Source organism: Aotus nancymaae, unplaced genomic scaffold, assembly GCF_030222135.1.
Source record: "Aotus nancymaae isolate 86718 unplaced genomic scaffold, 86718_ANA_hifiasm-v0.15.2.pri h1tg000016l, whole genome shotgun sequence".
In the NCBI taxonomy this organism is placed as follows: domain Eukaryota; kingdom Metazoa; phylum Chordata; class Mammalia; order Primates; family Aotidae; genus Aotus; species Aotus nancymaae.
The window spans coordinates 46,550,306-46,563,648 of record NW_026988428.1 but is presented as its reverse complement, the minus strand read 5'-3'; the positions used below and the strand labels follow the sequence as shown (position 1 = coordinate 46,563,648).

The 13,343-nt window shown below is 40.7% G+C and overlaps 1 protein-coding gene across 1 annotated transcript in view; it reads left to right on the top strand.

Moving 5' to 3' along the window:
- PPM1H (protein phosphatase, Mg2+/Mn2+ dependent 1H) overlaps positions 1-13,343 on the top strand; it is a 287,339-nt gene that overhangs the window by 86,407 nt on the left and 187,589 nt on the right. The gene's annotated exons all lie outside the window — the stretch shown is intronic.

The window sequence follows — 13,343 nt, the reverse complement described above, 5'->3', positions numbered from 1 at the left end:
AACTCAGACCAGGCACCCCGGAGAGCTGTACTGTAGATAGGATTTTGGCAGTGCTTAGTGTTTGGATCTTAAATGAAGCCTTGGGAATAAAGAAGATGTCCCAGGGAAAGTTGTTTGGGGAAGAAGAACAGCAAGCCACATTTGCAGCCCCAAGGAACAGCAGCACTTTAGGTTCCCTTGTACACCCCATATTAAAGGTCTTGTTGGGGACAGGAAGTCAAGTCCATGAAATTTCCATTTTACAGAGACTAGCCATACCTCAAATATGGTTTACCAGGTGTCAGAGAATTACCTCAGCAAAAGTACCACTCCTCTTGTCTAAAACTATGTTCCATGTAAATTCATTTTAGCTCTGAAAGCAGTATAGATTTTGTATTAGCTGCAGATGGAGGCAAGAAGAGGATGGAGATACAGACTCAACAGTTGAAGAAGAAGCCTTAGGAACTTCCCTTTCCATGCAGAGACTCTCATGGTATCCCTGTGAGGCCATAAACCAGCTTTTGGACATTTCCAGGCAAGGGAATTCCCACTTTCTGAAAGAACTCATTCATGACTGGGTAGCTTCAAACTGATAGTGTCAGAATTGCCTTTCTGCTACATCCAGGTCCCACTTAGACCTTTGAAATTTCCCTCCTTTGCAATAGTCTTTTGATGTTGAAAAAGAGCCATCCTGGCCCTCCAGGGCCTTCTTGGTAGGCTGTAACTGTTAATAGGATAAGCACTTATAAGGCAGAAGGCAGCGGTAGAATTTGGATGAAGAGGTACTGTAGGCTCTGACGTCTATCAGCCACTTCTTTGCTGGAGAATGTTTAGGGGTCGCTTTCAGATATCCTACTCCCAAGCTCATTTTCTAGTAGAGGTGCTTATAATTAAGTAAGTTTTTCTATGGAAGGCAGAAATTAAATGAGAAACTCCAAACAAATATTGTAAGCTTTAAGAAATATATAGACAAGCATAGAACACCTTTATTCTAGTCTCTCTCGCATGGGGTGTTCCGGCAAAATGAGTTCATTTGTTCATTCATTCAATTAACACTTATTGAGTGCATATTCTCTGCTATGTGATTTGAGATGGGGGAACACAACTGAAACACACAACACACAACATTTTGGAACACATCTACCCTTACTAATTGAAATATTTTGGTAGTCCACCTTGTCCTTTTTGTTTAAGGATGATATTAAGCATCTAATTTAAAATAGCTTACATTTGGTACATTTGTCTCCTTCAAAGTGTGAAATTAAGCTGTTGGAACTTCAAGTTATTCTGAGCCTTGGAAGGAATGTGGCTATGTAGCCAGCGTCATGTAGCATGCAGATGCAATTTCTGCTTTTTCCTGTAAATGATAAGGAATGGAGAAGCAGCATCAGAGATAAGACACCCGCCCTCCCCTTGCCCCTTGCCCCTCCAAACATCATTCCTCCTCAGGAATACTAAAGCAATCTTCCTTGGAATGTAGCAATCCATACTAAGCAAATCACCTTAATGTTATATACTGGCTTTGTAGGGAAAGTGCTGCAACCCCCCCTAAAATTGTTTCTACCTATGTAAGTGAAACCTTAGCTTCCCAGCTTTGGAACACCAACCGCATCCATTTGGAGTGCGTGCTGCCCGGGTGGCTATCCTTAAGCTTTGCACTGCACTGGAATAAACTCTATGCTCAATCATAATTTCTGAATCTCATTATTTAAGGTTGACAAAGGGCATAGCAAAGTCTCATTGTAGTTTCTAGCCTTCTTAGGGTAGAGAAATCAGTTTGCCTAAAATGAAACTCAGATTGGTTATTCTGAGGCCTCAAGGGCTGAATTAGCATGTTCTTTCCCTTGTAAATTAGGGAGACTTGGCTTGTTAATTGAGCTTTGCCCTGGTTGTGGGGACAAAGGTAAAAATATTTGATCAGATAACAAATGGTTTTCAAAGGGCTACTTGATGTATCATTCCGTCTTTAATCTTCAAAGGGCTACTTGATGTACGTTCAGTCTTTAATCTGGAAACAAACTTTCTCTGCAGGTTAACTAACACAAGGGTAAAGATTTTGCAAAGCAGATTGTTTTCAGTTAAAGTAGTTTAAAAAGGCTAAAGTAGTAAGGGGAAAATTAATTCTCACTCTTACTGTACATTTGCAGTAATACTGTGCTTGCCTTGGAAAAATATTGAGGTACTGAAACCATGTGACATGTCACAATTCCTTCTTGTGTTACCTGTGTTTTATTTATAGTCTGTTGTGCAACTAACTGCAAGATTATCATATATGTGAACACAGTACATAATGTAAAATCTCAATTGTTATAAGAAAATGCCATAACAGTATTAACCTAAAATGTAAATGGACTAAAAAAAAAGAAAAAGAAAATGTCGGAATGGTTTGCCTAGGACATTTACCTAAATCATCATGCATATGACATTGATGGGGCCAATAAAATGAGGATAATAACAACAACTTTCTCGTATTTACAGTTAAAAGCATTAACTAAGTTGTTAAGTATAAAGCACTTTTTCTTTTTTTTTGAGACAGAGTATTGCTCTGTTGCCCAGGCTGGAGGGCACTGGTGGGATCTCAGCTCACTGCAACCTGGGCCTCCCAGGTTCAAGGAATTCTCCTGCCTCAGCCTCCCAAGTAGCTGAGACTATAGGCATGTGCCACCATGCCCAGCTAATTTTTTGTATTTTAGTAGAGACGGGGTTTTACCATGTTGGCCAGCATGGTCTCGATCTCCTGACCTTGTGATCTACCCGCCTTGGCCTCGCACAGTGCTGGGATTACAGGCATGAGCCAATGTGCCTGGCCGTTTCTTTTTTGTTTTTGTTTTTGAGACAGCCTTGCTCTGTCACTCAGGCTGGAGTGCAGTGGTGCCATCTCAATTCACTGCAACCTCCGTCTCCCCAGTTCAAACAATTCTCATGCCTCAGCCTCCTGAGTAGATACAGGCAGGTGCCGCCATGCCCATTTAATTTTTGTATTTTTATTAGAGACGGGGTTTCACCGTGTTCACACTGGTCTCAGACTCCTGACCTCAAGCGATCTGCCTGCCTTGGCCTCCCACAGTTCTGTGATTACAAGTGTGAGCCACCGTGCCCGGCCTATAAAACGCTTTTAACAGTTCTTTTTTTTACAACAGTCAGACAACTACCATATGAGAAAAATACTGTTAATTATCCCCATCTTATGAGAAACTGAGGCACAGGGAAATAACTTGCCAAAAGTTGTGCAGCTACTAACTTGCGGATCCAGGATTCAAACCTAGGGAGTCTGGTTCCAGAGTCTCTCTGCTCTTAAAAGCTATATGAGACTGCGTCTCGAATTTCTAGCAGAGAAAAACCTGTCTACCTGCCCCTCACTCCCATGTTTCCTGCTCTGCTGTATGTTTAGGTGGAGTGGACTCCTATGTGAAGATGAATAGCACCTTTTTAAAAATTACTCACAAGTCAGGGCTTAAAACCCTCCCTACTACATAACAATCCCCTTCTGTATAACTTTATTCCTCTTGTGTTATTTTAAAGTTTGAAAGGAAAATACCAGAGGCCCAGATAGTCCAATACTTTATCCAGCAACAAGGAGAAAGCCTAGGTGGTGTCTGGGACTTCTGAGGCATCTGTCAATTAAAAATGTGTGTATTTTATCTAATGTCTGTTGAGATTAGAATACTTCTGTCTTTTGATTTCATATTTTATTAGTTTCAAGCTTTTTAAAGTTTGGGTTTATTAAATACATATTTGAAACTGACTTTTGCTTTGTTTAAAAAAAATTTCTCACATTGCTGATAGTACTGATATAGTTGGTAAATTAAAAAAAAAAAAAAAACCTGATCTTTAGAAAAGCAGTACATTTTTTTTCCTTAATCACAGATTCAAATAGCTGTAAACAAATGATATTGTTCTAAACCTGCAAAAACCATTTTTCTGCTTTATTTTATGTAAATTTCAACACTTAAGTCTTATTTGGATTGGCCTTTATTTTGATTTTACTTGGCTCCAACAGAGCAGCTCTGGGGCCTTGTATGGGAATTGTTCCAGCATCTGACAGAGCACAGACTTCCTAATTTAAATTTAAATAAGGAAGTTGGACATTGGTAGTATTAGTGATTTTGCCAAGAAGACCCAGAGGATTATTGAAAGGAAATACACAGAGGTGACTTTCTGATTTTCATTTTTACTATGCTAAATGTTCATTTCTAAACAACCAATAGGAAGACGAAAACACAGACATTTGTGTGGGAAAACCTATGGGAAAACATTATATCTTCTCTTGTTTGTTTTTTCATTCTCAGTTATTTAATTATTTTGGTGAAGGGGATAGAAATTAGTGCCGGCCTCCAAATGGTAGAGCAAAGTGTATCCACAGCTAATGTTACTAATAACACCAAGATGCATGTTAAGTCCTACGCAAACCTGCAACTCTCTCTTTTGCTTCCCCTATGTATTATGTGTAACTATGTGAAATTGTCAGTCTTCAACTGTTTTTGATCTGAAAAAACAGTTTCAGAGAATTCAAACTAATAAGTTCAGAAGTCAGCACACATTTCTGTAAAGGTCCAAATAGTAAATAATTTAGGCTTTGTGAGCCAGACAGTCCCTGTTGCAACTACTAATAACTCTGCCATTATAGTATAAAAACCACAAGAGAGACAATATGTAAATGAATGAATGTGGCTGTGTTCCAGCCAAACTTTATTTATGGACACTGAAATTTGAATTTTACATAATGTGAACATGAAATATTCTTTATTTTCCCCACCTACTAAAAATATAAAAATCATTCTTAACTTACAGGCTGTGCAAAAGCAAGCGGTGTCCAGCTTTGGCCCATGGGCAATCGCTTGCCCTCCCTGTTTAAGTTGAACTTGGCAGCTACTGACTTTGAAATTTCTGGTACCTTGAACTCTGTTCATTGACCTAAAACCAATTGCATTATCTCATCCCTCAGAACTCCCCACCACCAAGACTTGTTTCACCTTCTCATCTCCCTTCATTATCAGTGGCACCTCATGCTCCTCATTCTGCCATTTTGGAAGCATGGGATTCATCCTCTTTTCTCTCTTCTTCATAACCCATGTCCAGCAGGTTTTACTAGGACTTCTGGGTTCATTTGTCTCCTCTCTTCCCTTTCACCAAGAGCCATTGTTTGGTTCACAACCTTGTCACTAGGTCTATTGTAAGAGACTCTGCCTGAGTTCTTCCTTTGTCATTTATCCTCTAGAACCCATCTTCTACTGGGCCACAAATATTATTTTTCTAAAGTAACTGTGATCATATCAGTTTCTAGTTTAAACAATCTTAGATTTCAATTTCCATTGGTTATAGGCTGAATAGGATAAAGTTCATGTAGAATCTCATGTGGTCTAGTTCTGACATAGCTCCCTCACCGAGCCGATACTTAGGTCACACCCAACACCTCTTTATCAGCTTCACAGCACATTCTGTTTTCACAGGCTGTTCCTCTGCCAAGAGAACCTTTCTCACCCTTTCTCTGAGTGTTGATTTACTTCATTCTATAACACTGAGCTCAGATGCCTCTTCATCTGTGATACTTTCCCTGACTCTTCTTTTGTTGACTTGTCTCCTCTGTGTTCTCAGTCCCTTGTGACATCAGCCTTGAGTATGGCATCAGTCCAAGCAAATTGTAGTTTTTGTGACAAGGGCCAATGGACTAAATGTTTGCATCCTCCACTCCCAGTGCATATGTTGAAATCCTCTACCCCAGTGTGATGGTTTTTGGAGGTGGGGCCTTTGGAAATTGATTGGGTTATGAGGATGGAGCCCTCATGAATGGGATTTAGTGGTCTTAGAAAAGAGGCCCCAGAGAGCTGCTTTGTTCCTTCTGTCATGTGAGGTCACAGTGAGAGTGCAGAAAGAGGGCCCTCACCAGACATAAAAATTGGCTGATGTCTTGAACTTGGACTTCTCAGCCTTCAAAACTGTGAGAAATGAATTTCTATTGTTTATAAGCCACCAGTTTAATGGTGTTTTTTTTTGTTGTTGTTTGTTTGTTTTTTAATTTCTGTCTCTTTTTTTTTTTTTCAAAGAGACAGGATCTCACTCTATTACCCACACTGGAGTACCGTGGCATGGTCATAGCTCACTGCAGCCTCCAATTTCCCCTGGGCTCAAGCAATTCTTTCACTTCAGCCTTTCAAGTAGCTGAGGTTACAGGCACACACCACCACACTGGGTGTTTTTTTTTTTTTTTTTTTGTAGAAATGGGGTCCTACCATATTGACCAGGCTGGTCTCAAACTCCTGGCCTCAAATGATTCTCCTGCCTTGGCCTCCCAAAGTGCTGGGATTACAGCCATGAGTGGTATTTTGTGTCTGAAACCCAGAAGGACTAAAACTAAAATAGATGACTATAGGCTCCTTGAGAGTAGAAACCATGTCCTTGTCATCTTGACTTATCCCTATGGTCATACAATAAATATTTTTTAAATAATTATTTTAATCAACATATACTATGTATCTACTTTTTGGATTTACTCATAAAGTCACAGAGCTCTAACTGCAAGGTTACAGATTTAAATGCCCCTGAGGCCAGGCTGGTCACTTCAGTGACAAAAGTAGATGGAGTAAGATCTGGGGTAAACTAGCAAGGACATGTTCTTTCTCATAGGGGCCAGCCTCCCCTCAGGGCCAGCTGATTGTTGTTACTCAAGAGTGTGACATGTGCAGCTGGATGTATTAATTTTCCAAAGAAACTGAAAAATTAAGATTTTTAATGTAAATATCCCAATTTTAAAATATTGGCAACTAATTTACCTTTTAATGAAAACTTTGTGGACAAAAAAGTTTAAAATACCAATCTGATCGTGGGCTGAATGTGGTCCTTGAGACCCCAGTTTGCAACCCCTTGTTGGTCAATGCTCTTAGCCGCAGAGAGAGCCTGGGAGCCAGAGGGTATAAGGTTGGGGGGTGACTGAAGGACCTCTTCTAGCCTGTGTTTAATCTGCCTTTACCACGCGACTTCCTCCACAAGATGGCACTTAGACTGCCCGGCCACGTGACCGCACAAGTCATGAGATGTTACTTAGCCACCTTCCAAAACATGAAAGCCAAACACCAAAGCAAATTCATTTTTTACCATCCTTTCTCCTCCCTAGTCACGGATTGTGAACAGGCTGGGATGACCTCCTGTCCCCTGCCGCCTGGAGCCGGCTGAAACCCTCTGGGAGAAGCTATTCTTGATGGATCTTCTGACTGGCCATCCAGCTGGTTTAGCTGATGGCTGTTATCAAAGGCTTAGGTTCCTGGTCAGAGCTGTGGTTTTTCAGCACCCCAAGAATGAAAGGTTATTACTGCAGCTAGGAATTAAGTTGTCCTTATGTTTCAGCCCATCTGCATGGCCAGTAACCACTTGAGAGAACTACATAAGACGTTGCCCAAGAGGTTACCTGGAAAAGAGAATTTTCTTTTCTTTTCTTTTCTTTTTTTTTGAGATGGAGTTTTGCTCCTGTTGCCCGGGCTGGAATGCAATGGCACGATCTTGGCTCATCGCAACCTCCGCCTCCCAGGTTCAAGCGATTCTTCTGCCTTAACCTCCTGAACAGCTGGGATTACAGGCATGTGTCACCACACCCAGCTAATTTTTTATTTTTAGTAGAGATGGGGTTTCTCCATGTTGGTCAGGCTGGTGTCAAACTCCCGACTTCAGGTGATCCACCTGCCTCAGCTTACCAAAGTGCTGGGATGACAGGCGTGAGCCACCGTGCCCGGTCGGAAAAGTGAATTTTTATCATTGATAGCTTTACTTGGTCTTCAGTAAGTTATTTATCCCCCGCCCTCTGCACTATTTTACCACCTCCTAGTTATATATGAATCTCACATCACCTTATGGCCCTCATGAAACACCTCTCCTTAAACATGAATACTGTCTGCTAACCAGTATGAACACTTAGTGTAAACTCTTTAACCTAAACCGTCAAGGCCTTTATATTTCCTTGAAAACAAAGCAAGACAACAATAACCACAAAGCAGTATTCTCTATTTGGCCTTTTTCTGTGCTTCTGAGACCTGTGCTTCTGAGTCCAGGAACCCGGGGGCCCAGAGCTGGTGTGGGAGGGCAGATCTGGAAGCAGCATGTTCAGAACCATGCGGGTGTTCTCCTATGTACAGACCACGGTCACATATGTGGCTTGAGAAGAGGGCTCAGAGGAGGTCCCTGTTCTGGGAAGTGTCACGTCTCCGAAGGCTCTGGATGTCTGGCCTTTTGTTCCTGAGGAAGGCAGTGGGATGCTGATGGAATCGGAGGGGCAGGAGGAGATTCTCCTCTAACTGGCATGGCTGGATAACGTCCCCGGGTCCTGACAGAAGAGGCAGCTAGTTTTGCGTTTGGTGTATTATTAAATAACATATTTTGAGTGCTCACTATGTACCAGGCACTTATCAAATAGTTTTCATGCTAGAGCATTTAGTTCTCACAACTCTTTTCTGATGGGAAGTGACTATTACCTGTATTTTAGGGGAAGAAAGTAATTTGCCTAAGAACCCACAGCTAGATCTAGTAATGAACAGAGACCAAGTTTGAACCACGTCTCTCTGACCATTGTCCGTGTTCCTGCCTTCTGCACTATGCTGAGTGCCTCATGCTGGGGAGGGAGAGGGTGTTGGTGTTGAATGATGTTGTCACCTGTGAAGTATTTAGCACCGTATGTGGCACATGGGAAACCTTCAAGAAAATGTCTAATCTGTCATTTGTTGATTGGCTGTCTTCTGTAAATCTGCTGAAAACTGTTCTGAGGCCCATGGCCTTTGTGTCAGGACTCACTACGTGAGAATACTTGAGGTACTTTGTGTTGACGGATAGGGAGGCTTTCTAAGTGCCATGTCATCAGATGAGTGTCCTTGAAGTCAGGTTTATGAGCAGATAACTTGACAGTTTAACAGTTCCATCTAAAAGCAAGACTTTTCTGCTGAAATTGAGGTAGCATTGATTACACACAAAAAAATTGACTAGAGTATTTTACAAATAGAAAAAAAAATGACTTTTCCAAGTGTGTGTATCATGGTAACACAGAATGAATTGTTGGCTTTTTTAAAGTAGATTCTGCTATTGCTATGATCTCACTGCATGTTCATGGCTGAGATTTAGGTTATAATTTCAAGCTATATCTGATATACATACAGGATTTTTTACTTTCAAGTTTTTAAAGGCCTGTGTTTGCATATTTTTATAAGGGGGAAAATCTTAGGTGTTTTGGTTCAGTTGAAGGTAGGCTGGTAGGTTAAAGCAGTGCATAAATAAATTTAACTTTGCCACATTAAATGGCAAAGATGTGTCTTGTTGTCGTTCTAATCAAGAGTTGAACCAACTGGGTATAAACTTTACATATTGAGGAGGCAGTAGCTATGCTTCCCTTTCATCCTCTAACATTTTTCCTACTTGAACTTAATCCAAACTTCAAAATTACTCATGTCTTTAATTGTGATGACTAAAGCCCCCCTCCCCAACACACACACACACACACACACACACACACACACACACACGCATGCACACACAATTTTAGTAAGTCATGGAATTTAGTCCATTAAGTACAGCTAAGGAACTGAGATTTACAAAAGTCAAGTAACTTGACCAACCTACTCTGCCAGTCACTAGCTGTGACTTCATTTAAAAAAGGAATAACATGGCAGCTACCGCATAGAATTGACAGGAGGATGAAATGAGTTAATTTCTTTCTATAAAATACTAACAGCAGTCTCTGGCACATACATAGCTCTCAGAAACTGTGAGATACCATTATCTGCATCTAGGAAGTAGCAGAGTTGATTTCTGTCAAATTCATTCAGTAAACATTTGTTGAGCACCTGCTATGCGCTATATTCTAGGGAGATAGTTTTTGTTAAAAACCACCATGACTTACTACCTCCAGTTTAATTTCAAGAAAAATATTTTCCCTCTTTGTAATTGAAAAGTAATGTGACCGAAGGCATGATGATTCATTGTCCGCCAGCATTTTTTTTTAAAGCCTTCAAAATAAGCATCATGTGTAAGTATTGTTTAGGCCAAGAATGTAGATAGTATAGTCTTCTTTCTGGTTGACCTCAAGGTGGTACTGACGTGATGCTGGAGCATACAGCGAGGGAGTGGTGCTTCTGCTACACCTGCCTTTGAGGAAACTGTTGAATCTGCTCGCAGCATGCTGCTCCTCAGCTTGGGAAACAAAGTTTTTCTCAGTTACTTTTTATAAAATTAAAGATTTTGTTTATATTTAGTAAATAAAGAATTTACCTTTGAAGTGCAAAATAAAATGTTCAAGATGATACTGGTCAAACTTGTTAAAGCCAAATGAGATTGAGAAGAAGGAGGCTTTTCTACTAAAGCTGTGTGGAGTAGGGAAGTTTAAATAATATAAGGGATAAGAGCTGTGTTGGTTTTTTAAACGGATTCTAAATTGATATTTAAAATTTAATATTTAAATTAATATTTTATCATCTGAATGGTCATCGTTTCTGACAAAATAGGCTTGCAGAGGTGGGACCGCCATCTTCCCGTTAGATTGACATTTCTGACTGTCTGATCCTTCGTGAGTGTTATTCGTAAGCTATATTCAACATGAAACAGCAAAGTAAGGGTGGTCATTGTTCCTTCACAATTCTCTGGGTTTGAGTCATTGCAGGACAGACCTCTGAACCGAGCACTGACAAGAATAGATGCACAATAGGAAAATAAAACAACCCAAGAGCTGAAGCAGAGCTCTCAGAACTCGAAAGTGTGTTCACATTTAGCTATGTGACCTTGTGCCAGTCACGGTCCTGCGGGTCACTGGTTTCTCATATGCGTACAGGGAAGTTTCTAAGACCTCTTGCTGAAGTTAGGTCATCTTTGGAGTTTATAACCACTGGGAGAAAGATGAGAGACGGAGCACATTAAGGGGACAGGGATTCGTGATTTATGTAATTATAGTAGCTTTGTTGTCTGTTGGAAGCAGTGGTGGATGAGTCAGCCTGGCACGTAGCTATTGGAGATCAGCAATGCTTTCTTGGTTCAAAAAACAAAACTCAAAGGAAAAAACACCTTTCTACAACCCAGGATTGGGTGCCAATGGTCAGAGTGATGCCAAGTTCTGGAAATAGCAGCCAGGGATCTTGTATGGATGACAGTGTGGAGGGATGGTGGTCGTGAACAAGTTTTCCCAGCTGAACCTCTGATTGAGCTTTCCCCAGGGAAGGCACTCATTTGGGACACCGTGGTGGTCTAACATGATCCAGTACACAATTCACCCAAACATATTGGGAATTTGCTGTCCCCAGTGACTGGGAGGAGGCAGGTGGTATTTCGTACCTCCCTCCCCTGCCTGGCTTGCTTCTCTGAGGAGAGATGTAAAAGGGATGTTCCAGATGAATGCATGTTCTGTACTGTGAGCTTCAGCAGCAAGCCCCGTAGTGACTTGGCCTGGACAGCTTCAGCTTCTCTAAGGACAGGCGGATCTGAGCCACCTGTTCTTTCCCCCTTCCTGGACCTTTGCCCAGACTCCTCCAATAGCCAGAGATGCAAAGAAATAATTCCCCTTCCTCTCAGGCCTCGCCCCTTGCCTGATTTGCTTATTCTGTGCTACCCCTCAGTCCAGCTCAGCCTGTCACAGACTGATGTCCCCAAGGTTGGAAGAGGTCAGGTTAGGGGTCAAGGTACGTTCATTCTGAATCCCAGCTATGCCACTTCCTGGCTGTGGAGCTTGGGGTAAGTTATTTAGCTCTGGCAGTAAATGTGGTAGAATTAATCATTGTCATGCAGGTAGCCTCATTGTGTCGTCAGTATTTACATTTTATCCTTAAGCCATATGAAAATGTCTTTCCTAAGAGGAGAGAGGGTAAAGGTGGGGCAAGAAAATAGACATAGAATCATCCCTCTCCCCAGCCCTCAGCCCCTGAGAGTGTGTGATGAGCACTCCAGGCCAATTTGACCTCGATCAGCAAGGATGCCCATTTCCTTACACAGGCCTCAGGACAATCATTGTCAAACTTTGTAAGCAAAGTCTATTTAAAGACAAATCTTTGGAAATACTGTAATATGTGAAATGAGTAAACATAGGCTTTTGTTGATAAAAATATGCTTAAGTCGGCCAGGTGCTGTGGCTCACGCCTGTAGTCCCAGCACTTTGGGAGGCCGAGGTGGGTGAATCACCTGAGGCAGGAGTTTGAGACCAGCCTAGCCAACATGGTGAAACCCTGTCTCTACTAAAAATACAAAAAATTAGCCAGGTGTGATGATGCGTTCCTGTAGTCCCAGCTACTTGGGAGGCTGAGACAGGATAATCACTTGAACCTGGGAGGGGGAGGTTGCAATGAGACCGCACCACTGCACTCTAGCCTGGGCGACAGAGTGAGACTCCATCTCAAAAAAGAAAAGAAAAAAAAATATATATATAATATATATAAATATAAATATATATATAATATATAATATAAATATATATAATATAATATATAATATAAATATATATAATATAAATATATAAAAAATATATTTTTTATATATATATATTTGTGTGTGTGTGTGTGTGTGTGTGTGTGTGTGTGTGTGTGCTTAAGTTGAAATTCATAGTAAACCCAGTAAGACCAGTGAAGCAATTTCGATTAATACAGAAATTTGAAATTGAGGAAGTAGATGACTGATAAGATCTTTTTGTTAGAACTTGCAGATAAGTAATAGTAATTAAAAAATAATTCTCTTTCCAATCAATGGTATGGTTGGTTGAAGAGAAAAGCTAGATGGCTTACTATGCTGAAGCTGCCCAAAGTGTATTAACCAGCATGTATTCGTTCACATGTACAGATGGGAATGAATTTTTAAATTAGTGCATTTTTAAAAATCCGTATACATTTTAAAAACAAAATGTAAAAATGTCTGAAATGCCTCAGTAGAATTCCAGAGTTTGACAGGAGCGTGCTTGAAACTCGCTTGCTTAGATCTTGCGGCACTCGAGTCTCAATTTGCTTTCCTTTCCTATTTGGTTGTGCCATGTGGGTGTTGGCTTACGGAGATTGATACCATTTTTAGTACTAAAAGCTATTTAATGTAAGAACTGGTGAAATTTGAATAAGGTCAGGAGTCTGGGTGAAAGTGTTGTATCAATGTCATTTTCTCGGTTTCGATATTGTACTGTCTTACATAAGATGTTACCGTTTGGGGAGTTGGTCAAAAGATACATGGGACTGTGTACTATTTTTGCAATTTACTGTGAGCCTATAATTACTGTAGAATGAAAAGATTTTTAAAAAGTCATTTACAAATAATTTTAACTGTGAGGAGGAGGCTGTGCAACTCAATTAATAGAGCAGTGTACACACCACACTTATAAAGTGAATTTTTATTTAGCTTGCCTTAAAAAGAGAAAATCCTTTTCTTTCCTT